Genomic DNA, 25,758 nt, shown 5'->3' with positions numbered 1-25,758 from the left:
GTAAAATCATTTTGTTTCCTGAAGCTTAGAAAAAACAAAAGTGCATTTTATATACCTAACTTGAGTCAAGGCAACTTAATTTTTCCCTTAGGGTTTGAATGAGTTAGGATGGTTCCATGGATACCACCCTTGTAGAAAGAACTTTCAAGGGCTGGATTTTGGAGACACCCAGAAATTTAGTATTACCTGCGGCATGCACGTTAAGATCTTCTTGTGGTCTAATCCGGAGAGGACTTTTGTGAGGATTCCAACTTTGCAACACCTTGGAAGGGCCTATGCCAGACTACTGAATGGATGTCACTCAGGTCTCCTCTCCCTGCCTTCCTCGTCCATGGCAGGCATGACCAATTGATCCCAGTGCTCTTCCCCTGTGAGTCTACACTTGGCACTCGAAAATTTCTCAAAACAAGTTTCCAGGCAGGCAGCCACCACCGCCAGATCAGAGTTCCCTTGTGAGCTGAAGCCACCCCCAGACTAGGCTAAAGGTTACCTTTGAACTACTTGCGAAAAACAAGGGTAGAGGGTGCGTGCTTGCTGAATAAATGAACTGTCTTCATGTAATTCTAACGGGAATATTTACCCTACTTGTGAGCACAAACGTCTCAGGCATTTCATTACCATTCATTTATTCATTTAGATATAAATACCCGGAATCCTACTTATAAATCACTCTTATCTCTTCATTAATAAGCGCTTCTTAAGAGTCATTATGAGATAAAATAGTCTTGGCCGGTTCACATTGCTGTATGTCGTTATAATTAAGAAAAGTGTACATCTTTACGAGTAGTCTATAATTCGGGCTCTTCAGTAATTAGATTGAAATGAAGTTTTATTATGTTTCCATTTCATTTTCTATAGTAGTGGATAAATGGAAGCCTACCTGGGGTGCCTGTCACCCCGATAAGCTTCTGTTTTTATGGGCAGTGCAAAGATGTACCGAGAGCTGATTCCTTCAAAACAAGCACTGCAAAACAAATGTCTGATTCTTTGGCCAGTGTGCATTAGTGGCAAAACAAACAGGCCATTATATCTGTGGCAAAGAATGAGATTGCAAAGTCAGTGAGGGACAAGGCACATTATCAGCTGGTCTACATTGTAAAACAAAGGCACAAAAGCGCTGTTAATACACGAAAAAGCCAAAGTTTCACGGTTCTCAGTGAACTTCAATGGCTGGTGGGATCAACCTGAATTTAAGTTGACTTGTCTCTGTTTAGTTTCCATATTTTCCTTACCAGACGGCATGTCTCCCTTTCTGATCAGGATCTACTCAGCAGTATTCCTGGGTACTGGCCTCTTTTTCTCTCTGTCTCTCTCAATTTGTTGCTCTTAAAATGATAGCCTGTGTTTATTCAGGATTAAAAAAAAAAAATCAACCTGTTTGAAATGCGAGTAAACTTAAATTTGCTGCATCTATTTTCACGAGTGCGGTTTTTCTTGGGGCATGTGGTAATATTTGAAAGAAAGCAAACGCAACTAAAGAATCGCTTTGGAATTTTACATGCATTTCTAGGACCTAACCCTGTAACGTTAAGGCCTTTAAACTATGAGGAATTTTGAAACCACCATCATCCAATGTCATGTGAGATGAACTGTGTTTTTTTGATTTTGTCACTTTTGGCCAGCTGGGAGGGCAGCAGACAGTCCACACCACGGTGGAGCAGAAGGCTGCAGTTTCTTTTCTTGCATTTTTGACGGTGTGTGGAGAACAAGTAGGCATCCGTAGAGAAGCTTCACTTTGACTCTTTCCCCTGCTGCTTCTGACGAATGATAACAAAATAAGATCTAGGCTGCAGGACAAAAATTTCCCTAAATATTTAGCCCTATCCATGCTGAATAAAATAGCCTTATTTCAGTGCATCCATATTATACTATTTGCTGGCAAAATAACTCTTTAATTCATGTTTTTCCTTTGAAAGGTAGGAGGAAAGAGGCAAAATGAAACAAAAACCTAACTGCCTATTAGTTTTAGTTTATAGATGAGCCTTGATAAGCTTCAGAAGCCACTAATTAGAAGGAGCTCACTAATGAGGAGATGGTGACAGCCTTCTCCCCCTTCTTTGCTAACTGTCATTGGATGCTCCCTGCAAGGCCCCCTTTCAAATGTCTCTTCTTGGAAAGTCCTTCCCGGCCCTGTTCCCCCACCCCCACTGCCCTAGAAAGGCACTCTTCCTGCCACTGTGCTCCACCTACTTGAGTCGTCATGTCCTTGATGTTGACCTTGGTGATGTTGAGTCTGGTTAGAACACGAGCCAAGTGAGCCCAGGCTAACACCTCTTTCTAGCTCAGCACCCAGAACAGCATCTGGGTACTCACCTGGGGTCTGCTGACTGATGGACTGACCGAAGAAATAAAGGACCCAAGGGATAAAGAGCAACTGCTAAGGAAATTTAAGGGCCGTAATTTTCCGTTCTCCACAGTGAGCTGGAAATCCATCTGCTAAGGTGCAGTGAAACCTGATGTGTTCAAGGAGCACTGGCCTGTGATCCACTTTCTCTCCAACATCCTCTGTCTGCACCTGCTTTCTGGTCATGGCTGCAGACACTCACGTGGGGGAAGATGGAGGAGAGGATGCCTGAGCTTGTGCTAAAGCTACGGGGGTCGAGGCGGAGGCCAATGGCGACCCCTCCATAGGAGCGCATCCTCTCAGCCAGGGGGAGGGGGACTGGCCGTGCACTGGGCATGGAGCCCTACTGAAGTCTTCTGTCATTTCTCCTTCCACCAGCACCACTTTCAGAGGATGACTGCGTAATACATGCCACTTACAGTAGCATCTCACAGACTCAAGCTTGACCGTGCTCAAACTGTCAATCAAATAACACAAAGGTGAAAAAAAAAAAAGTCCTGCTCATTCCATGCCTTTTCAACAACTCTTAGGTGCCCCACCTCACCCCTATTTCAGGGTCTCCAGGGACCAGGGAAATTCCTATTTCTTATTATTTACTGGAATGAATGATCCTCTTCTAGACACTGAAGTCCTTGAGTACTGGGAATATCATATATACATCTATGTTCCCCATGCGGCCCAGGACAAGCACCAGGCAAGACCAAGCTGTATCCTGCGAAATCAAAAGCTTATGGTCAGGACTGTAGTTTAGATGGATGAGAGCAGGCTGCAAGACTGCTGATGTTACTATTGTCTAACAGAGGGGCCTGAACTGATCATGGGACCTCATCCCGGTTGGTCTGATCCACCCCAGGGAGCCAACAACGGCCTTGTGGAAAGGAGGTGGCCCTGCAAAGCACAGGCTATGTCTCAGCCGGCTGATGGACCCCGAAGAATGAATGAGCTTTACCCATGTGCCTGCTCCCTAGTTTTTCTTATCTTCAAACACCCAAGAGCATCACGAGAAGCATAAGAAAACACCGTCTAGGTTTCCAAGGATACGTTTTGTAATCGAAAGTCCTACCCATTTTTCACTGTGACCAGCCCTGGGTTGAGAAAGACACCTTCTCCTGGTTGTGGGAACACACGTCTTTCCTCGCAGCTTCAGGAGGCATCGGAAGTGTCCTGAATCAGGCAATTTCCTTTCTGTGGGGCCCCATGTGTGCACACAATGAGAGCTCATTTCCTCCTATTGGCTTTTGTTTGAACCGTTTCCTTTGATATGGGATGTCTTCCGCTCTCCTTCGAAGTTATCTAAATCCAGGCATCCTTCTCAACCCGGGGCCCCTCCAACTGGAGTCAGGCCCAGTTGGTCTAACTCTGATGGCTTTTCCCTCTCTCCTGCCACAGATTAAGCAGTAAGTGCCTGGGCCCCTTAATCCAAACAGAGTCACAGTCAGATTCTCCATTGTGTGCATGCGTATGTGTTCAAGATGTGTATGCGTGTGTGCGTCGTAACACCTCAGTGTGACTGCCGGCCATCAATCATCTTTGTTTTGCTTGCTTTCTGAAGCATCTGTGGACAGGCACACAGTCGGCTTTTAATCAGGATGTTCTAAGTAGAGAGAATGAGCCTCTTGAAAATGATTCACAATGAATTGGAAGATCTGTAGATATCCTGGGCTGAAACCGAGACTTTCTATCCCAGAGTATCATAAATTTCTCTCTGCATTCCACCCCCACTTTTTAAATTTCTTTTTTGCTTTTCTGTTATTGCTCCCTGTGTATAGATCAAATGGACTCAGCTCCACACTTCTTTCCTCCTGTCTGTGTGTGACCCAGATCTCATGACCTGGAGCAGTAAGCACCTAACTTGTGAAAATACTTCTGCTGTTGATGGCTTCTCAGTGGGAAAAAAAATGGACATGTGACATTGAGCCTTCCAACACAGGCAACTGGGTCACTACATCCAGGAAGGAAGGAGCATGTGGTTGCAGGAAACACCTTGGAGAAATCTTTGCTTATTTATTCTCTAAGCAACAAAGGACCATCCTTTCCTCAGGGACCAGAGGACCAGAATGGACTGGCAGCTGTTAGGAGTATATCAGGGTCTCAGAGGAAATTCATTTGCTCATTCATTCATTCATTCCAAAAGTGTAAGTTCAGGAGTTTGCTTCCCATGTGAGCCAGTTACCTTCTGTCTAAATGACCTAACAGCAACCTGAGTGGGGACAAAATCACCTTTATCTTTGCTGAAACATCTCAAAGCACAGGCGATCAGGAAGCTGGGCTAAGAGCTCCACTTTCATACACACACGGTGTGAAAGTTCTCGAAAGTGGCCCAGTCCTCCTGTTTTCAAAGCAAAAACATTTCTTAAGTCCACAGTAACATGCTCCAGTGTCTTACCATCCCTATCAAATGTAAGTCTTCCCCAAAAGTCTGGTATAGTATTATTCTGTAGAATATAAAGCCTTCTTACATTTTGCTGAGAAAACAGTGAACTCTTGGTGAGTGATAGCAAGACTTGGAGAAACTGCACAAAGAGTCATGGTGAAGCCCTCCTCTTTCTGGAATTGTGTAGAGGGTCTGTAGCATTCACTGGGGATTAGTCCCCCACCAGCTTCACGTTCACCCAGAGAAATATACCCAAATATTCTGCACTGAGTGTTTATTCTGTGCAGTAGAGAATAAACCCAGTTCTATGTGTGTAATCTATAACACTACCCATTGCCCCGAGAAGTGGAAAACACTACCCTCATTTCAAAGATGAGAAAACAGATTCAAACACATTTTTTAATTTGCCTGAAGTTGTGCATTTAGTCTGCGATCTACCCAGAATATGAACACAGGGCTTGAATTCTCTCTTAACCTCTGGGCCAGGAGGTCTCTTTCTCATTTGTGTACAAATCACTCTGTGGTCTTGCAATAAATGCTGATTCCTGGGTCCCAACTCAGACGTCCCAAGTTGGAATCTCATTGGCTGAGGCCTAGGAATCTGTCATCTGTTCTTTTAGCAAGCTTCCCAAGAGTTTGTGCAGCCAGTGAAACCAGCATTTGGAGTAACTGGTGAGGGATTTTGAGATGCGCTTGGAAAGAACAACCTCTTTCTTCATGGACAGAGTTGGGTGAGGCAGTCCATGTGGTTACAGAAATATGACCTTGTCCCAATGGCTATAAGAGCTCATTTTGGCCTGGACTGTGGGCATGTTTATCTTTGACTTAGTTTTCAAGTGGCCCTCAAGGGCGAATAAATAGGCCAATCCATTTTGTGAGACGTGCCGTACATTCTGTGCAGCTGAATGTAATCAGAAGGCTCTGTCCTACAGCAATTAAGCAACTGAGACTTATTTTAAAAGTTAGGGCGCTCCAGATAACTCCCTGGTTGATGCATCTCACCCTTGGTCTCTCTCTGTTGCCTTCATCAGTGACACTTCTTCTCTGATGTTTAAATGAAAAAAAAAAAAAAAGAGCTCTGGCTGAAGGGGTCAAGGTTTAGCTGGCCCCTCTTCAGTACTAAAAGACAATTTCATACAAATGTGCACAATCTCTGGTTGGCAGGGGGAGAGATGAATTCTGTGCCTGTGATAGAAACTTATGGGTATATTTGGGTGCATGATGGGCTACGCATTTCTGTAAGTATGACTCGTGGTTAATAATCATCTCTAGAAAGGCCTGTCTCAGTTATAAAATATTTCACTGAATTGTGTCCCACATTTATTGAACACCTACTTCTTACCAGACATGGGTTTCAACTGCATGGAGGTTGCTCAAATAAGGAGGCTTTAAAAATACTCCACATGTGAACATCTCTACTGACAGACTGTGATCTTGAAAAAGAGTTCTAGGCCCATGAATTATCTATTTGCTGAACCCAGTGAGATAAAGGGAACAGCTAAGAAGAACGAGTAAATAACAAAGAAACAACAAATAACATCGGCGGGGCACTTTAGAAAGCAGTGGCAGCCACTGTATTTTAGTTAAGCCTTCAATGATGCAAGGCTCATCTTTAATTAATAATTGGGGATCGATGCAGTGTGTTGGCATCACCCCACGATGGTTGCCTTGAATAGAGTAAGATTCATTTCAAGGCAAAGGTCTCTCAGAGTCTCCCTGGAGAAGCATTTAAACCTCAGCTTATATCTACCTTCCTTCAAACATATCTGATGATTTCCCCCTTTCCTGTTACAGCAGGATCAGACCTGTTTCTACACATTTTCAAACACTATTATTCCCTGGTGGTCTCAGCCTGTCTATCCACGGCAGTCTCCTCCGGCTTCAAGGCACACCAGGTGCCATCTGCCCTCCCAGCCCACCTTTCCGCAGACACCCTCTTATCTTAACCCTGTCTCCCCTCTGCTTACTTCATCTCTCTTTCGGCTGCTCTAAATTCCCCACACCCCCTCCCTGGATGTTTTAACCTTCTGCTCTTCTGCTTCCTTGCTGATCAGCTGCCCGGTCACCGGCTCCAAAAATGCCTCTTGTGGCATCTGCCTCAGTTTTCAGCTTTCCTGAACTTTGTTTAGGATCTGGCATTATCTTCCATTATCATCTGATCTCAGGAAACAGTGATACACATTCATACTCTTATCGTTGTGTTGAGTTAGTCGCTCAGTCATGTCTGACTTTGCGACCCCGTGGACTGTAGCCTGCCAGACTCCTCTGTCCATGGATTCTCCAGGCAACAATATGGAGTGAGTAGCCATTCCCCTTCCCAGGGGATCTTCCCAACCCAGGGATCAAACCAGGGTCTCCTGCACTGCAGGCAGATTCTTTACCATCTGAGCCACCAGGGAAGCCTTGCTATCACTGCTATCACTGATCAGCGTTATTTCTAGGGCAGAGTGAACATCCCAATCTCTTCTCACAGACCTAAAGGCAATTGGAGATGTCCAGAGGCCCACACACCTGTCCCAAGGAGCATCTGTCCTCTGAAATGCTCTTGACGTTGGATTTCTTTGCCGAGGGAGTATGTCTAGGAAATCCCTTCAACCGTAAGCATTCCCCAAGCCTGTGCTGTCAGCCACGTTCTAGATCACACTTGCTTCCTTAGGGAACCTCAACTCCTTTTTGAGCCCAGGTACGACTCCTCCGTGGATGAGCCTCAAATGCACACTGAGCTCTGCAGTCCACGACCTACACTTCCACGAGGACACTGCAGTTTCACTTCAATCTTCCGATGGCCCAGAACAATCTCCTTCCCTCCCCACTCCTTCTGCGAGGCTCTCATTGGCATCACAAAGGTTCCCGCGACCTCAGTTTATGGACTCCCTGCTTCTCCCTCGGCTTCCGCGAGTCCTGCCCACCGTCTTAGGACGCTGCCCCTGTATCTGGGCATCACCTCCCACCAAGTCTCACTGCCGCCATTCCAGCTCGTGCCTCCAAGACTCTTGGGTGTCCACAGTGCTAGCTCTAAGCTGTGCTCACAGAATTATCCCCCTCAAGCAGGGCCTTACCCCATCACTCACCTGCTCACAAACAGATGATGGCTCTCTGCCACACTCTGAATAAAGTTCAGACTCCACAGTGTGCATTCAGGGTCCTTCAAACATTTTAGCTGTGCCCCCATGAGTACTTCCTGGACTCTGCCTCCTACTCCGTGGACACCGGCCTGGGCGCTCCCTGAATGCATGCACCACGGTCTGGACCTTCCTTCATACGCCCATTAGAGGCTGTCTCCTCCAGGAAGCCTTCCCTGACTCACTTGGACAACAGCTGATCTCCTGGAAAGGCATCTTATACCTCCCATGTGGCATGGATTACCTTTACCGTGATGATTTATTTCTGTATCTTATCTGTTATTCTAGAGCATAAATTCCATGAGAGGAAAGGAAATGAGGAACACCGAAGATCTTGACCTTACACACAGAATTCTTTTTCTCTGCAAATTTTTCTGTCACCAAGAAAACTTCACTCAGTAAAACACATTTGCCTGGGCCCAACAGATTAAGACTAAATTAACAGTGATCCGCTCTCTCTCCCACTGACACTGGGGGTTTCACGGTGTGCAGGGTACTTCTGGTTACCTTGGTTCGCCAGGTCATCACAAAAGCCCCGAGATGTGGCCTGGTGATCTTGATTTATGCCAACCAGGAGACCAAAGTTCCAAGTGACCTGGTAACTCCTGTTCATCCTAATTAAGTAAGGGAAACCAGGACTCTGACTCATGTTAACAATCCGCAAGCTCTGGATCCTGGCTACCCTCAGCCACCCTTATTTATCTTTTGAGACCTGCACTCCCTTGAAAGGGCAAAGGGCACTGTCATCTGTGGTCTCCAGGGTGTCCCTTTCTTCCACTAGTCTTGACAAACAAATAAGATTTCTTTTAAAGGCCTTGAAGCACAACTTTCATGTGTTTGTAAAGAAAAGTAAAAACAGGGAGAGAAAAGTAGATGTTATGTGCACTGTGACAAAGTGGTCTTTTGATTACGATTTCCATCATGATTATCATCGTTATTATTCACTGAGGATTTCAAGTTTGCATTTGAAGTAGTAATTTCCACTGGCCAAGGAGTAAGACATTATATGGCTTCACAGTTCTTGTTATCAGTGGAGATGGAACCCTATGTCGGAAGTTCAGCAGTTTAGGAGAGAAACTGCTAAGGTGGGGAGTGTGTGTTAGTTGCTCAGTCATGTCTGACTCTTTGTGACCCTATGGACTGTAGCCTGCCAGGTTCCTCTGTCCATGGGATTCTCCAGCCAAGAATACTGGAGCGGGTTGCCGTGCCCTTTTCCAGGGGATCTTCCCGACCCATGGATTGAACCCAGATCTCCTGCGTTACAGGCAGATTCTTTACCATCTGAGCCACCAGGGAAGCCCAAGGTGGGGAGACATGAGTGGAAATAAAAGAAGGAAACAGGGGGAACTTCTGACTAGTTCTCCCTTTAGAACAGGGCCAGGCAACCAGCTACATTTAAAACTTTCTTCCTGAAGGCAGGAAAGACCAAAAGACTGCACCCCTTCTCCTAAGTCTCCAGCTTGCTGGCTTTCCATCAGCTGAGCACCCTGGATAATGCACACCCAGACTGAGCAATAACTCCCAGCAGGACCCTGGATACTCCTCTGGCTTCCCTTCCCATCATACCTTGCTTTCCACAAAGGGTGAGCCCTCTCCCCCGCTAGTCACGTCTAACTAGCTGGCTACAGCTGAAGTCAACACTTCGACTGTTCTGGTCAGGACAGTGTGTGTTATTTGAGAAACCTTTTAATGGGGACTTCGCTGGCGATTCAGTGGCTAAGACTCCGCTCTCCCAATGCAGGGGGACCAGGTCCGTTCCCTGGTCAGGGAATTCGATTCCACATGCCGCAACTGAAAAGGTCCCACGTGCTGCGATGAAGATTAAAGAACCCACGTGTTGCAACTAAGACCTGGTGCAGCCTAATAAATAAATACTTTAAAAAAGAGAGAGAGAGAAACCTTTTCTGGCAGCAACTGCCATTTCAAAGCAGAAAAAAAAAAAGTGTGTGAGGGAGTAATTTTGTGTGTAGGAGAAAAGTGTTTCTAATTTTCAATCCTGAAAATGTGAGGGGAAGAAGGAAGATGTGAAGGAGGGAAATAAGTTGGTAGATGCAGCCTCTCTGCTTTCCCCATTAGAGGCTGGACGCCTTCCAGCGACATGCCATTTTGAGAAAGGAAGCACACAGCATCGCCCGTTCCTACCTGCTGGGGCAGGTCGGCTCCCCCTTCCCAAGCCTCTGGATTCATGGCTAGGCCTCTGATCATTATTTCCGAGCACAATGTTCACTGGAAGCCTGATACTGTATTGAACATATGGTTTTCATTTTTTTTTTCCAGTTTTGAAGCAGAGAACAAGATGGAGAGTGTCACAAACCTAACTCCAGGATTTGCTGGTTCTGCCAAACTGTGTAAGGGGAAACTAACTCCAGGCCCGTCCTGTGCTGGAAGCTTCGGGAAGCCTGGGAGGACCCACTGACCGCGGACTGATGACCTGATAAAGTATGCGGGCCATGTCAGAGCTTCTCGGGGACTTTCTGCACTAAAGTAAAGGATCAGAACTTCAAATAAAAATTCGCAGCCGCAGAACAATTAACTCAAGACCCAACACGTATCTGGCTAAGGGGATGGATATTAACTCGAGAATCCGTGATGTTTGAATTGCAACCTTCCCCAGCCTCACATCTTGAGCGGTTGGCCCGTCGGTGTAGCCAAAAATCACCCCTCCCCTCAAAATGAATTTCTCTGATCAATTATTTAGTGTGGTCTGGGTTATACAACATCAGCTTCACCCTGAGGGGGAACAAATTTCATGCTCCCTCATGGCCAGCTGGAAAATTTGCAGTTTCAATTAAAAAGGCAAATTTTCAGTGTGGCAAAGACGGTTGGCTGAGTTTAAAGGACATTAATGAAACTAGTAGTTTAAAAAAAAAAAAAAAAGCAACGTTGTGATGGAGTAGGAACCCAGGGACCTCAGGTTAAATATCAACCTGGGAATTTTCCTAAGAAAAACTGGCGGGCTTATCTCCCCTCAAGTTTTAAAGTCTTAGAACAGGCCCTCTTTGGGCTTTCTCTAGATGAAGCCTGGTCAGTTCATCGGGAAAATGGTTTACCAATCTCCTCCCTTCTCTTTATTTGCTTAGGGCGGTCCTGAGTAGGCCTGGGCAGAACAGAGGGAGAAAATCCTTCCCAGTTTCTCCTGCTTTAGGAAGGAGGGCGGGTTAGGGCAGCCTGCTGTTGATGGGAGCTGGGATTAATTAGTTCCTTCGGTGACCTTGGCATCTACTGAAGGCTGAGTGTGTGTCTAAGCCGCTAAGGACTGCGCTGAGAGCTGCAGAGAAACTTGGGAGGGCTCGGAGCTACTGCTAAAACGATCACCTTTCTGTTGTGCCAAAGACAAACACAGCAAAACACAATCCCAAACCAGGTACTTTACCTCTGAAAAGTGCCTTAGTGTGGTGTTCAAACTGCGTATGTATCATTCTATCATCTATCAATCAATCTAGATCTATCTATCTATATATATACACTAATCTATATCTATAGCTATTTGTATATACATTTATCTATTTTTCTCTACCTATCTCTTCTGTGTATATAAATATTAATCTATATCTATAACCGTCCATCTATATATAGTACCCTAAATCTACATCTATCTGTATCTGTATCTTTATTAATCTATATCTACATTAATGTGTGTGCGTGCGCGCATGCATGCTTAGTTGCTCAGTTGCGACCCCATGGACTGCGTCCCACCAGACTCCTTTGTTCATGGGATTCTCCAGGCAAGAAAACTGGAGTGGGTTGTCATTTCTTCTCCAGGAGATCTTCCCGACTCAGTGACTGAACCTCAGTCTCCAGCACTGCAGGCAGATTCTTTACTGTCTGAGCCACCAGAGAAGCCCCATCTAGATTAATAGATGTGATGTATTATATAGATGGACTTCCCTGGTGGCTCAGGCGGTAAAGCGTCTGTCTACAATGTGAGAGACCCGGGTTCGAGCCCTGGGTTGGGAAGATCCCCTGGAGAAGGAAATGGCAATCCACTCCAGTAATATGAGTGTATTATCTATATATTAATCTAAATCTATCATCTATCTCTTATCTATATCTATTTATCAATCATTCTATGGGTAGTTTTGCAGGTCAACACCCAGGAACTCACCTATTATTTCAGGAGGTGCCTAAAGCCTCCCATTGGAACGGAAGTCAATTTTCAATCATTCCATGCCACTGGGGAAGCTGTCTGTCCCTCCCCCATGTTGCCCCTACCCATCAGTTTTTCCCCACTGCACTCAGGCCTGAACAGAGCCTGAGGGAACATGGAGAACCCCACCCCTTCCTCTCCTACAGCTGGTTCAAGGTTCAAGTATAACAGCGATAAGGGTCACCAGTGTGACAAAGCTGCCAGAAACACTGCAAGTCTTAGGTTGCATAAATAAAAGTATCATTTCCTGAAAATAACCGGGGGTGCTAACTGCTCCTATCGGAGGAAGATTGCTTGTCGTCTTTAAATACATGAAGGGGCTCGCCTGCTGACGGGGTATTTGACTCTCTGGGGGCATCCCAAAGGCCTGAACACGGCCTGAGCAGTGGAGGGCTTGGGGAGTCACACTGCATTTCAGTACAGGGAAGATATTTTATAATGAAATGTTGTGGTCTGCACGCATCATGGGGTCGTGATTGTCGAGACCGACAAGCAGCAGTCGGGCAGCACCGTGGTGGAGGGTAGACAGGAATCCCGCCAACTCCTTCCAACGGGGCATCCCCACTGCTTTTCATCTGACGTTTGTGGGTTCTGTCAGTTGGGAGGTTCTCAGAATCAGGGGAGGTGTGCAAAGCTGGTCCACTGACTCTCACCTGTCTCCCTCCGGCTCCGCCTTCCGACACCTGAGCACCCAGAGGAACAAAGACGCCATGGAAGCAGCAGGTCACAGAAAGCAAAGAGTTAAAAAGAGGGCAAAGCTCTGCGTGGGTCCCACAGCCCCAGAGGCCGCCAGTCCCTTTGATCCTGCCTCTTAATTGCAGCTTAGTTGCAACAGGGGACTTTGAAGAAAAGAAACAAGGAAACTCTGGAGATAGGGTTTGTTTTGTTTCCTGAGGGGATGGTCTTTGTGGTGGCTGCCAGGAAGCTGATACTGCAGGGTTCAAATGAGGGGCTTCCTGAGGCGGTAAATAAACCACCCTTTCCCCCAGGTGAAAGCCAGGTGTGACCAGAACCCCAGAGACTTGGCGCCTCCGTGTGCCATTGAGTGGGGATGCCAGGTACAACCTTGGCAGAGAGAAGAGGCACGGGTCCGCTCAGGAGCCCGCTGAGCAAGAGAGAAGAGCCTGCCACGTGAGGATGGTCAGGAGCCGCAGCCAGAGAGGAGGGCCACGCGTCCTTGCTGGAGAACGGGTGACCCGTGTGAGTGGAACAGCCCTGCCTGGGAACGGAGACACTGATGGACAGGCAAAGGGTCTTCCAGGTCCTCAGAGCACCACTGATTCAAGCGACATGGACCTGGGTGAACTCCAGGGGATGGTGAGGAACATCCATGGGGTCGCAAAGAGTCGGGCACGACTTGGCGACTGAACAACAACAAGAAAATGCGGGTGGTAAAGCCGTGACAACACAAAGCATCTCACTTCTCTACAGGCCTCGCCACTGCACGTGGTCCACTGACAGCGTCTAGAGGGCACCTCGGCCGAGGCCTTTCCTTAAGCGTCTTTCTCTGCGCATGCGCACGCAGACACGGCGGAAGCTCGGCTGAGGAAAAGGGCCACTCTTGACAGCGCGTCCCGGGGACGACGCTCCAGCGTCCTGGGTGATTTCCCAGGCCCTCCGTGAGGAGGAATTCGCGGCTAATGCTGAACTCATGCCCGAGTAGCCTGCCAGGACTTGCTTGTTTGCCTGTTACTTAACCGTTTAGTGAATTCTGCTAACGGTTCATGCAAACGTGAGAGAAATTTTTCTAAAGCAAATCCCTTTTTTGTTGCTACCCCACCCCCCACCCCGAGGAAGCGCCGTCAGAAAAGGCCTGGGTGTTTGGAGACGCGCCAACTGGACTCTCGGCCTTGCTCTGTCGCTTGTTTGTGTGTGACCTTGGCAAAGAACTCAGCCTCCTGGGACTTCATTCTCTTCATAAAAAGGTTTAACTGACTTGATGCACATAAAGCTCTTAGCAGAGGGCTTGGCATATAGTAGGCACTCAATAAACTCAATAAAGACTTGGTGCCTTTTGGCCCTAAAAGGTTATTTCGTAAATTAAAAATGCATAAAAGTACTGGCCATCTGTGTGTGGACTAAATGGGCAGTTGGGCAGGGCAGACTTCCGCTAAATCAGGTTAGCGGGACTCCTGGCCCAGGAAAGAGGAGGCCCTAGGCTGAACAAACAGAAAAATGAAGCCCTCAAGGGCAGGAAAGAAAGACGGACAGGAAACAAGACCTCAGACTGTCCATGGTCAGGCCTGGATGTTCACTGAAGCCACCACCTAAGACAGCTGCCATCTCACTTAATGTTTTTACTCATCGCACACAACTTCAGAACTAGCATTTTTAAATGTGATGTTAATTGCACATAACATTTCCTCTATACCCTTTTTGTTCTTTGAAGGAAGAACCACCATTATCTTAAGGGAAATGCTGAGCTGCTCAGGGGTCCCCAGACTGATCCACTGAGGCCGTCAGAGCTCCAGGCTCCAGCTCTGACCACCATCAAGAGGAAAAAGTCTACGGCTGATTTTGAACACGGATATTTGGTAGGAAAAAAATATCTCTGGAGCAGACGTGTAAACAGACACGCCAGCCTTCCCTGGAGGCGGTGAGAAGTCTCCTAGGGAACTGGTGAGAGTCTGTGTCCACAAAAGAGACAGCCATTGCGGGCACGGGGGCCATCCACAGACTTTGGCTGCTGTGACCACAGAGATGCTAGAAATGCCGAAAGGCCATCTTCACAGCCTGGACCACAGCAGCATCGTGGCCAGCCTTGTGGGACAGACTCAACCTTAGCTCCAGTCTGAGCTTGGGCAGCCTGGAAAGGCCTCCTGTGTGGAGAAGGCAGGTCCTGGCCCTCAGCCCTGCAGAGGCTCCATGAAAACCGTCTCAGACTCAGAAATCCACCACTGTCGACGTTTACGCCAGCAAAGTGCTCTAGAGCCTTTGGGACAAGCAAGGAAGGTCATCTTCCTCACCTGGCACTTTGTTAGGCATGCAGAATCTCGATTCCCACCCTGGATCGACTGGATCAGACTCTTATCGTTTCACTTTAGATCCCCAAGGAAATGCTGTGCACATGAAGGTCTGAGGGGTGCTGCTCTGGCTTCCTCACCGTGGGCACGTGGGTACCGTCTCATTTTCTTCAAAGTAGTCCTTATGGCTGATTCAACTGAGACCTTGGAGCCAAGAATGAATGGACCCTGGGTCTTCGACAACAGGGAGCCTAGTGTCCAGTGGTATCTCCAATCACTCTGGAATTACTGTCCTAACCAACTAGACCCTCAAAATGTATATTTTGAGATATAGATGCATACATGTTGATAATTGTTGGTTTTAAATGCTTTCTTTTGATTATTAGTGAAGAGTCACTCTTTAAATATTCAAGTATTTGTGCGTGTGTGTGTGTGTGTATGTTGCTTTTGTTGCTCAGTTGCTAACTAAGCTAAAGAGTGTATGACTCTTTGCAACCCCATCGACTGCAGCACGCTAGGCTTCCCTGTCCTTCACTCTCTCCCTGAGTTTGCTCAAATTCATGTCCATTGAGTTGCTGATGCTATCTAACTATCTCAGCCCAATGTGAAGAGCTGAGTCATTGGAAAAGACCCTGATGCTGGGAAAGATCGAAGGCAAGGGTGAGAAGAGGGTGGCAGAGAATGATATATATGATATATATGCGATATGATATATATGAGATATGATATATATGTGTGTGTGTGTATATATATATATATATAAAACAGGAGATTCTCTGTATCCATCTGGTGTTCTATCACTGTCACCACGGCCGTGAACTGATATTTGCCTCCAGGAGGACCATGGCCTGAGCACTCAACGTCAGAGAGGATAACTATGGCAGGATAATGTGCCGAGAGCCATGGAGGCTGCGTGTAACAGGCATATGCTTAACAGTCTTGGTGACTCATTTTTGATAGACGGTTTTGCTCCTTTGTGGGTACTTGTTTTCGTGGTTCTTTGCTACCTCTTACTCTCTTCTGGGCCCTGGCAGCCTCCCCAAGGCTCATCCTTGGTCATCGGCCTGCCTCCGCTGATGCCCCCTTCTTCCTGGACGTGGTGAGCACTCCTGGCCTCCACAATGGCTTCCATACAGGTGTGTCTTAGTTTACATTTGCAGCCTGGTACCTGAGCTTTTCTCCATTTTACGTTGTCAGATGTCTATGGATGACCCACTTGGGTGACCCATCATTAGCTAAAACACCATGGTCAGGACTCAAAACTCATCCTCTCTCCCTCTCCTGACCCCATTCTCACTGACTGGCCCCCTTTCCCATCTATCCCCATTTGCTGTTAGGATCCCACAGATATTTCTCCTGCCAGAAACTCCAATGTCGTTTTGGCTCTTCTAAGCTCTCACCAGTCTCTATTTTTCCTTCAAGACACCTTTTAGATTTGCCCTTTCTCCTCCATTCTCCCACTGCCATTCTAATCCAGCTCCTTTACCACATGATGTCTGGAATATTGCAGAAGTTTTCTGGCCCATGGCATCACTTGTTATAAATTTTCTAACCTCTGACCTGATCTTATAAGCTCAGTTCAATCCTTATAAAGCATTAGATGTGATGTTAACAAAAATGAAACTCCTCCACATGGCTCTTTGAAAAGTGAAGGTGAAAATGTTAGTTACTCAGCTGTGTCCAACTCTTTGTGACCCCATGGACTGAAGCCCATCAGGTTCCTGTGTCCATGGAATTCTCCCGGCAAGAATACTGGAGTGGGTTGCCATTCCCTTTCCAGGTCTCCTGCCTTGCAGGTAAATTCTTTACCATCTGAGTCACCACAGGGCTCTTTAGTTCTTCCATATTCTGATTTTCCCTGACTCCATCTAAACCAATTTCTGGGTGGGAGGAATTGTGAGATTGGGATTGACATATATATATTTTATTGATACTACGTATAAAGTAGACAACTAGTAATTAGCCTCCAATTAAAATAAATAAATTTATATTTTAAAAAAAGTAGACAACTAATGAGAACCTACTGTGTAGCACAGGGAACTCTATTCAATGCTCTGTGTTGACCTAAATGGGAAGGAAATCTAAAAGAGTGCATATATGTTTCAGTTCAGTTCAGTCGCTCAGTCGCGTCAGACTCTGTGATCCCATGAATCGCAGCACGCCAGGCCTCCCTGTCCATCACCAACTCCCAGAGTTCACTCAGACTCACGTCCATCGAGTCAGTGATGCCATCCAGCCATCTCATCCTCTGTCGTCCCCTTCTCCTCCTGCCCCCAATCCCTCCCAGCATCAGAGTCTTTTCCAATGAGTCAACTCTTCGCGGGAGGTGGCCAAAGTACTGGAGTTTCAGCTTTAGCATCATTCCTTCCAAAGAACACCCAGGGCTGATCTCCTTCAGGATGGACTGGCTGGATCTCCTCGCATATATGTACAGACATAGCTGATTCACTTTGCTGCACAGCAGAAACACAACATGGTAAAGCGACTACACTCCAATAAAAATTAGTCAAAAAATGAACTTATTTCCCCTACTCCTCAGTATTTTATCCCTGTTCTTCAAAGTCCAGTTCTACACTGGCCCTCACACCAAGCTGTTCCTCCTTGAGATAATCTTCCTTCCTGTAATCCTGACTACTGCCCACTCCAAACTTTTTGGATCACGTCCTGCTGGTGGCGCTAGTGGTAAAGAACCCACGTGCCAATGCAGGAGACATAAGAGACGTGGGTTCGATCCTTGGGTTGGGAAGATCCCCTGGAGGAAAGCATGGCAGCCCATTCCAGTATTCTTGCCTGGAGAATTCCATGGACAGAGGAGCCTGGTGTGCTACAGTCCATGGGGTCACAGAGTCAGACAGGACTGAAACGACTTAGCATCTAAGCATGCCACCCCATCAGAAAAATACTTCTCTGCAGGAACAACCATCATAAGGTTATTTACTTTTTAAAAATGTTATACTTGCATAATAATATTAATATGTTACATACATTATGAAACATACATGGAAATTGACATTTTAAAAGGATGAGCTAAATAATATATAAGATGCTAAGTTCAACTGTTTCTTTTCCTCACCTAGTGAATGATCTGACCCTAGGCTTGGGGAGTAGACATCTCATTTTAGAAACTCTGATCTAGACAAAGTACATCTATTCAGAGCCTCTTCTCCTTGAAGTATCATCTACTTCTCCAGCCCCAAAGCAGTTCTACATTTCTGAACTCCCAGAAACTTTAAAATTATAAGTAGTAAATCATTGATATAATATATACTTCACCAATACTTTTTAGTTGATTAATTGGGGCTTGCATCTGAGATGCCAGAAATTTATAGATTTTTGCAAACAATTCCATATCTTAATTAAAAACACTATCTTCCCCAAAATTGCTTGGGTTGGGCTCTAGTCCACATCACAACATCCACTGCAAGAAAACTCCAAGACAGACTGCAGTGTAATTTCATTTAAAGACTATTTTATCTCATTAAATATTGTTTGCTCAGATCCCCATAGTTTTGAGGATCAACTTTTCCATTTTTTGGTTAGTGAGATTTTTAACACATAGCTTAACCTCAATTAACTGAAAACTCAAATTCGGTTTTTAATTTATAAGATGGGGACAAAAGGCCATTAAAAGATATGACAAGCATAAAAACAGAAATGATACATGACGTAAGATACTGCTAGTGTTATACCCAGTATTTAAGTATCATAATGTAAACTATGTAAAGTGTATCTGAGATTTCTAAAATAATAAACCTTCTTTCACCTTGAGCTTTCATTTCTTTCTGCAAATTATTTTTATCTTCTCAATCTTAACTGCTCAGATGAAAAAACATAGTGCTGTCTCTCTATAGGACTCGGAGGTACGATCGGGTCTGAGTTTAAATCTTGGCTCCACCAAATACTAGCTGTGGGATCACTGGTGTGTTACAGAACCTTTCGGAACTTCCACTGGTCAGCGTTAACTTTGCAGTTCATGCGTGCGTGCCAAATCACTTCAGCTGTGTCTGACTCTGCGACACCGTGGACTGTAGCATGCCAGGCTCCTCTGTCCATGGGGATTCTCCAGGCAAGAATACTGGGTGGGTTGCCATATCCTCCTCCAGGGAATCTTCCCAGCCCAGGGACCAAATACACATCTCTTAGGTCTCCTGCATTGGCAGGTGGGTTCTTACTGGTGCCACTGGGAAGCCCTAACTTTGTGGGGATAACATTAATCCGTGGACTTCCTTTAAGGTTCAAAATACCCAAGATATGTGTGTAAAACAGCTTATAACACTTGCCACTAAAATATTAATTTCTGCCCCCACCCCTCTAACAGGCTTAAGAGAACTCAACGAGATGTTCTCATAGGAAAATGGAATACTTTGAATTTTGGTTTCATTGTTGACTTTGGTTCTTCCCTGACCTGTAAGCCATTTACAACGATTTTGTGAATCTTATGTTCTAGAACACCTTCCTGCCAGTCATAGCCAGGCTTGCGCTGCTACTGTGTGGCTGGGTTGGGGCATGCAGCCAGGGTAGGGTTTTTTCCCTGATGTCTTCTGAGCAGTCAGAGCTGGATAAACGAAGCCAGCCATCTGCCCCTCCTGTTCTGTGGCCACACCTGGCTGCCTACTGTACTAGTTATAAATGCCCTTGTCTGTGAAAGCATCTGAGGACAGGAGAAAGAGACGTGCACACACGTTCCAGGGGTACTTGTAAGTTTTTCCTGTTCTTCAAAATTCACATCAATTAAGCACTGACAAAAAAAAATCAGTGAATAAAAGTTTTAAAAATCTGGTTTATAACTCATCTCTGCCAGAAGCTTTACCTAGCATGTCCCTACAGGAGTGCTCTAATTTTAGGCTCCCAGTTTCTAAACCTAGATTTGAACTGTCAATTGAGATAAAGTCTGTGAAAGACCTTCGTAGAAGGTACGGAAGTGTACATAGGCTAACCATTCTTCTGAAGGTATCTGCGTGCTGATCTATGTGGCTCAGTGCTAAAGAATCCAATGCAGGAGAGGCGGGAGATGCAGGTTTGATCCCTGGATCAGGAAGATTCCCCTAGAGAAGGAAATGGCAACCCACTTCAATCCTCTTGCCTGGGAAATCCCATGGACAGAGGAGCCTGGTAGGCTACAGTCAATGGGGTTGCAAAGAGTCAGACACGACTGAGCGACTGACAACTATTTTTATCTTGTTTGTAAATGTCTTGTTTCCCAGTGAGGATGGGCTGCATGCTGCTCAGGCCCGTGGACCTGCACTCTCTTTGGTGTCTCCTGATTCTTCCTGCTGTCCTCTGAGGTGGCTGAGTTGGTAAAAATCCACCTGCAATGCAGGAGACCCTGGTTTGATTCCTGGGGTCGGGAAGATCCGATGGAGAAGGGATAGGCTACCCACTCCAGTATTCTTGGACCTTCCTTGTGGCTCAGCTGGTAACGAATCCGCTGCAATGTGGGAGACCTGGGTTTGATCCCTGGGCTGGGAAGATCCCCTGGAGAAGGGAAAGGCTCCCCACTTGAGTATTCTGGTCTGGAGAATCCCATGGGGTCGCAAAGAGTCGGACATCACTGAGCAACTTCCACTTTTACTGCCCCAAAGATTTTCTGTGGCATCCAGCTTGCCTCGATGCTCCTAGACCTTAGAACCTGCCGATGTGCCTGCCAGGACCCACTGCTAAAAAGAATTCTTGAGGCTCACTTACACTCTCTTCTTCTAGCTCTTCCCAAACTGGGTTCCTTCCCTCACAGCTTGTCCGTGCCCAGAGAATTCACATTAATTTTGATGTTAGGGTGAAAAACAAAATAAAACCAAAATTTTGTGTTTAAAAAGGAAATAGATTCTTTTAAGTACCTGTGTTTTTTTAAAAAGGACAGGGTAGAGGTTATGGAATTTTAACTCTCCAGGGTCAGGAATCAGGTTTCCTGGCTGGTATGGAGACAGTGAGATCTCAGCCACCCTGAGGCTCAGAAGTGTGGGAGAGGGGCTAGGATTTCCTCTGGTTGATTGACGGTTGAAGCTTTCAGATGACGAGCCCATGCTCCCCAGTCGTTTCAGGGCTGACTCTCAGCTTGCTGAGACTCAGGCAATTGCTCTCAGTGGCCTAGTATTTTGGATTTGGACGGCAGCATTCTTGTATGCCTGTTCCTCATCTTACATTATTATGTGTTATTTAAACAATATTATGCTGAGAAATACAGCAGAAGTGAAGAAATTACAGATAGATATTTAAAACTCAAAATTTCTTCTCTTAATCCTCCCCCAAACACCAAAACTGTCTCAAAACCTACAATTAACGTCTGATGGTTAACAATGTGAAATTAACATTACCCAATAAAGTTATTATTAAAGTCTTTGAAACTTACAATTTTGCATCGCTTCTTTCTGTCCTGTATTTTGCACCTACTCAGAGGCAGGTATTAGGTAATTGACTTGTTCTAACGAAACAGCAAAAGCCAGAGGAGCCAAGAGGTGTTTAATAAACACTTGTTGACTGATTGATGGAACAAATCGACCCAGGATCTCGGAGACAATGCATTCTTTGTCTGTGTACTAAGGGAACATCGGTGGGTCCATTTTTATTATCAAGCATTTCTGCCACATTGAAGGGAGCAAGCCAGCCAAAATCTTAACCATAAGCAACGTGGCTCCTGCTCGCAGAAGAAACCCTCTGGTTTCTTTCACACCTGTGTTCACTCTCAGCAACAGAGCCGGGCCCAGCTTCTGCTCAACAATGCTGAGCCATGGAGGCACACGCCTGATGCAAACCAGCCATGACGCCACCCTGGGCTTCTCACCATGAATATCATCACAGCCACAAGTAACCGTTTGCACATTAAAAAAAAAAAAAAAATCCAACAAAAAACAAACAAAAGAAACAACTACACTGAGTAACAATACTGGAGGAAAAAAACAGTACTGCAACTAATTTACAAAGCCCCACTAAGTCTTCCTGCCTCCTCCTGCAAGAAAGCAGAGCATGAAGTACCAAGTTTCCTGTTCCACAGGTGCACATCTGTGCCCACCTGGTTCACTTCAGAAAGGATGCCGGGGCATGTTACATCTTTACGTCCCTTCACAGCCACTTCTCTTTCTTTGCTGGGCCTCCAGGTTGGGCTCAGGCAGGTTTTACAAGAGGTCAGTGTCCTGGCCCCTGTGCCGCTCTGCCCCCCAGCTCTGCGCTCATCTGGCCTGATGTTGGACATCCAGCTTTCTGGGTACTTTGCTATCGGATGACATTGGTGCCTCCCACTTCCCACCTTTCCACAACACCCCTCACCCACACAAACCCACCCACCTGCTCCCCAGAGAAGGCAGCTTTCTCTGCCTGATACGACAACCGCAATGGCTTGTGACCCACCAGCTCTTCTGCGCTGTACTTGGAGCTTCTCAAGACCCCAAACTCTGTTTTTAAAACCAACATGCCCTGCAGGCATCCCACCTCTTCAGTAATCAGCATCCTTTACCACTTCCCATGGGAGCCACCTCCTTCTATGTTGATGATATGTTTTGTCATTTTGGAAAATGTAAACAAACCAGTACGTCTTCCCATTTTTTTTTTTTTTTTAGTCTAGTTGACATACAATACCCATCTTTTCTTGTTATCGGCAGGAAGAAAGGAAGAGAATACACGCAAGCATGAGCCTCATCGGTCCCCCATAAGGAATTCTCTTCAACCCAATACCTAAAACCTCTCTCTTCTCCCAGTTCTTGCTTGGAATCCTGAGTACCTGATCTCGAGTCTCTATGGCACGCCCCGAGCGGGACTGGCTGGTAGCCATGTGATATTGATTTGTTTTTACCATAGCAACAGCAAATTAAAACAACTAGCAGGCAGAAGGCAGGCTGTTAACCAGGGACGCTATACAACCAGTAGATTTCACAAGCGTATTTTTCTCCCCTCCTCTTATTTTCTCTCTTACTCACTCCACTTGCACACATTTCATACCCAAGTCAAAGCAAAAAGAGCACTAAATGCTTTGGGTACTACAAGGCCTGTGTCTGAAAGGATCTGGTTTGCATAGCTTCTAGTAATATTGCACAAGATCAAAGGAGAACACGCACACAAGCGACGCTCTGATTTTCTTGGAAATCGTATGTCGTGGTCTGAGGATGAATATCCCTAGAAAATTTACGTGAACATGACGTAGAGTGAAGGGTTCTGTATCCATGACTATGTATCTTAACACCGTAAGGCATTTTCCAGTTTCATTCATAGGGTGGTTTTATCCTAGCTCACTGTGTCAAGAGACAAACAACTTTTTTTTTTTTTTTTTCTGATGCAAGGTCAAGGTCTCTCAAAATGCTAGAAGTATAAAGGAAAGTGTAGCAAGTATTAATCAATTCTATTAAGGAAGAGAAAAAACTGAGATGGTGCTTGTTAGAGGCTACACAACCCAAGCAGTCCTAAAGAGGGTGCAAACTAGGGCCGGGAACTCCCCAGAACTCCAGGCTGTTCTGATGGAAATTCTTTCCCCGAAAGGCTCCCTATTAAAAACTAACTGTCCCTGGATCGCTGTGACCAAGGCTGCCACTTGTGACATGGGGCGAAGAGCCTGCCATGCCGGACTGCCCTTCCCTGGGTCCATCGACACGAGAGCACGGTGATCTTTCTACCAGAGGAGCTGTTCCCAGCATCACTGCCAGCCGTGAACTTGGTGGCATAGCCTGAGTCCTAAAGAGTGGCCCCGGGGGAAGCTGGGTGATGTCCACCCAGGTGCCAAGAGACAGACTGCGCTGAGGGGACCGAGGCCTGAGGCAGGGCCAGTCCACTCCCCACCACAGCCAGAGCCCTGCAGATAAACGACCTGCCCGACGAGAGGAGGCAGGTAGGAGAAGATACCCCATTTCTGCTGGAGAATCGGCTCCGGTTTTAGAAAGGATGGGAAAATGAAGACATAACTCAAGACCTGCCAAGGAAGAGTCCGAACGTTCCTAGCCAGGACATAAAGAAATATTCCTCTCCACGAGCTTGAATAAAAGAACACACAGCAGAAAATAGTTGGGAGATGACGTCAGAAGTTCTGGGCGAGTGTCCTGCACTTCTCCTTGAAAGTAAAAACAGTGGGTCTAGAAGAATCTACGTGGCAATGCCCTTATTTAAATGAGGACTTCCACTGCTCAGACAAGCTGGCTGAAGAAACTTCATCTTATTTAGAGGCTCTAAGAACCTCTTTATTATTATTATTATTTTTACTTTATTATCCTCACAATGCACATATTACTCAATCAACAAATAGCTTTCCACTTAACCTTTGTCTTTTTCAAAGGCCAGCGGTGTTTCTTGAAGAACATTCACCATGGTAGTGGTTAGGCTAGTCAGATTTTTTTTTTCCTTCGCTTCAGTGCTTGCTAACTATTCTAAAAATGTTACACATTTATTGTAAACATATGCTTCCGAGGCCTAACAAAAAAGCACAGTTTCCTCATGCCTGGCAGAAATTTAAAACGGAAAAGGGCAGAAAGAATTCTTTAACAAATATATCCTTTCCTTCTCTTGGGCCAAGTGTGTTAAAAATAAATCTTCTCCATCATTTCTCACTGCTGCTTCTCGGCAAGAAAGTTGATATGGTTCGGCACAGTGAAAACACAGCTTTAAAAAGCTAGCCTGCCCTCATTAAATTATTCTGCTGGCTGTGTGTTCTCATTAAAAATGCATAAAGATCAGATAATTGCAGTAAGCATTATTAACCCAGCTTTACTTTTGAATATAATGGTTCCACTTTTAAGCTGGAAACAAAGGCTCAGACATGCCAGAAAAAGAAATGTAAACATTGAACTACAGTATCGAAAACTTGTCAGAAAGCTACCTCTAGCTGGCTTGTTAAAATGTGCTTTTGAAACTCAATTAAAAGCCATGGCATTGGAGAGCTAGGTAGGTCCCTAATATCCCATAAGTCGATGTATTTTTTCTTTAAAAAACATTTCATCCATAATTATTTACCAGGAAGTTTTTTTCGCCCCCCCTTAATCACGAGTCTGTTTTCAAATCTTAGGATCAACGCAAACTTTATTTATTCGGGAGCTAACTATGGCAGTCTGAAAAAATTTTTTTCTAGAACCAGAAAAGAAGAAGGTCCCCAAGAATTCAAATGGTTTCTGTTGAGTAATCAATGGTCCTATTCTTTGAAATAAAAACTCGTTTTATGCTTCACCCCAAACAGGCGGCAGAGATTCACGCTTGGCCATTTCTTTCTTTCTTTTTTTTTTTTTTTTTCAAATCAAAACGTTACGTAAAACTCCAGGGTCCCCCCCTGCAAGGATTTCATTTGAATTAGTGGAACCCGGTTTCCCTGGCTTCCTGAAGCAACACACACGGAATGCAGCACACTGCAGCAAACTCTTCAAACATTCAGGGGGGAAAAAAAAAGGAGAGGCGGGGGGACGATTTCCCTACCTTGTTTAGCTCTGTCTCTCCTTCTCTGTTACAGTAACCCCAGGAACATCTGGTAGAATCAAGCGGCCGCGGTTTCTTCGCTGCATCCTGAGGAAGAAATTTCCATGTAAATAGTTCTCATTCCCTGCTTATTGTACTCTGGGAGCCGTCTGCCGTATCTGGAAAATTTTGCCTTCAGATGATGAAGCAAAGACAGTCTAAACTCTGTTGCTGTAAGCTGCAGCCCTTCCTTCCGACAAATCCCTCCCCGCCGCGGGCAGCCAATCGCCAGCCAGCTCGTCAGCGCTGCTCGTCTGAACCGGGCCCTCATAGGATGACTGACACAGCAACACAGCACTTGCGGTGTGTGAAAACAGTGCATCCATACTGAAGAAAGAGGAATTTCCCTCTCGGAAGAAAGCAGTCAGAGCCCCCAGACAAAGTGGCACATC

The 25,758-nt window shown here is 45.8% G+C and overlaps 1 protein-coding gene across 7 annotated transcripts in view; it reads right to left on the bottom strand.

Annotated features, from left to right (window-relative positions):
* MBNL2 (muscleblind like splicing regulator 2) overlaps positions 1-25,526 on the bottom strand; it is a 168,972-nt gene extending 143,446 nt beyond the window's left edge. For 6 of the 7 annotated variants that reach the window (XM_027973721.3, XM_060394204.1, XM_060394203.1 and 3 more), the window contains exon 1: positions 187-25,526. The gene's annotated coding sequence lies outside the window, so the exon portion shown is untranslated. The remainder of the gene's footprint in view (positions 1-186) is intronic. The other variant, XM_060394208.1, reaches the window with a different exon arrangement.
* Between the last annotated feature and the right edge of the window lie 232 nt (positions 25,527-25,758).

The sequence above is a fragment of the Ovis aries genome, chromosome 10 (assembly GCF_016772045.2).
Source record: "Ovis aries strain OAR_USU_Benz2616 breed Rambouillet chromosome 10, ARS-UI_Ramb_v3.0, whole genome shotgun sequence".
Lineage (NCBI taxonomy): Eukaryota > Metazoa > Chordata > Mammalia > Artiodactyla > Bovidae > Ovis > Ovis aries.
The sequence above is the reverse complement of the archived record's forward strand: the minus strand, read 5'-3'. Positions and strand labels throughout refer to the sequence as shown.